Genomic DNA, 1,265 nt, shown 5'->3' with positions numbered 1-1,265 from the left:
CCCGGGACCGAGCTCTGACTCGGACTCAGAGTCTAGCTCTAACAGTGAAATGTTGAAAAGAATTCTTAAAGAACAGACGAAAACCAACAAAGTTTTGAGGCAGCTAACATCGAATCTGAAGCAAGTAGAATCAACAGTCAGTAGTATTCAAGACAGGATTACGGTAATCGAGACGGAAATGAGCCGATTGAAGCAGTGTGAAAAGAAAATAGCAGAATGCGAGGTAGTCTGTACGAATGCCAATATACAGGTGTTGGACATGGCAGCCAAGCTAGATGATCTAGAAAACAGGAGCAGAAGTAATAACCTTCTCATATACGGGTTAAAAGAGGAGCCGGAGGAAGACGCAAAAGTACTCGAGGGTAAAGTCAAGCAAGGAATTTTTAAAGACATCCTTGAAGTAGAAGTATCCTCAATAGAAAGAATACATCGAATCGGAAACTCCAACAGCAAACGCTGCCGACCGATCATGTTGAGATTTTTTGTCTTTTCTGAAAAAGCTAAGATTCTGTCTAGTTGTTTTAAACTGAAAGGATCAGACTTCTCTATAAGTGAGGACTTTTCGAAGAGAGTGAGAGACATACGAGCAAACCTTTGGCGTTCTGCAGCGGAAGAAAAAGCGAATGGAGCGAAAGTGTCACTGGTATTCGATAAGCTGAAAGTGGACGGAAAGGTGTACATTTGGAATTCACAACAGAATTGTAGAATGGAGGCACCTCGCTTAGGTGCTTCTGCACTTGACAAACCAAATGTCTGCAGAATGGAGGCAACTAGCTCAGACGCCTCTGCACCTGAGAAAAAGAAAGCCCGAGGCAAAAAATGACAAACAAGCCATAAAGTTCTCAGAGTCGTATCCCTCAACGCTCGAAGTATACTTAACAAACTCAGTCTTCTTGAAGGCATAATACTGTCTTATCAGCCACATATTCTGGTCATCAGCGAAATGTGGTTGCACGCTGAAGTGCGCGACTCGGACATAATCCCGCCTTCGTACAAACTTATCCGCAAAGACCGAGGCGCAAGAGGTGGAGGAGTCGCGATAGCAATAAAAAACAACATTAAATTTTCCCGCCTGGAGGACATTGATGGTCATGAAAGCATATGGTGTAATATAGAATACGCGGGCAAACGCATACTCCTCGGAGGCGTGTACCGACCACCCAATGCTCCCCCCGAGTATCTCGAAGTAATGCACGACTACCTCATGCAATGTACCAACTCACGATCCAAAATAATCATTACAGGAGACTTTAACTTGCCTGGAA

The sequence above is a fragment of the Amblyomma americanum genome, chromosome 4 (assembly GCF_052857255.1).
Source record: "Amblyomma americanum isolate KBUSLIRL-KWMA chromosome 4, ASM5285725v1, whole genome shotgun sequence".
In the NCBI taxonomy this organism is placed as follows: Eukaryota; Metazoa; Arthropoda; class Arachnida; order Ixodida; family Ixodidae; genus Amblyomma; species Amblyomma americanum.
Note: the sequence above shows the minus strand (reverse complement) of the source record.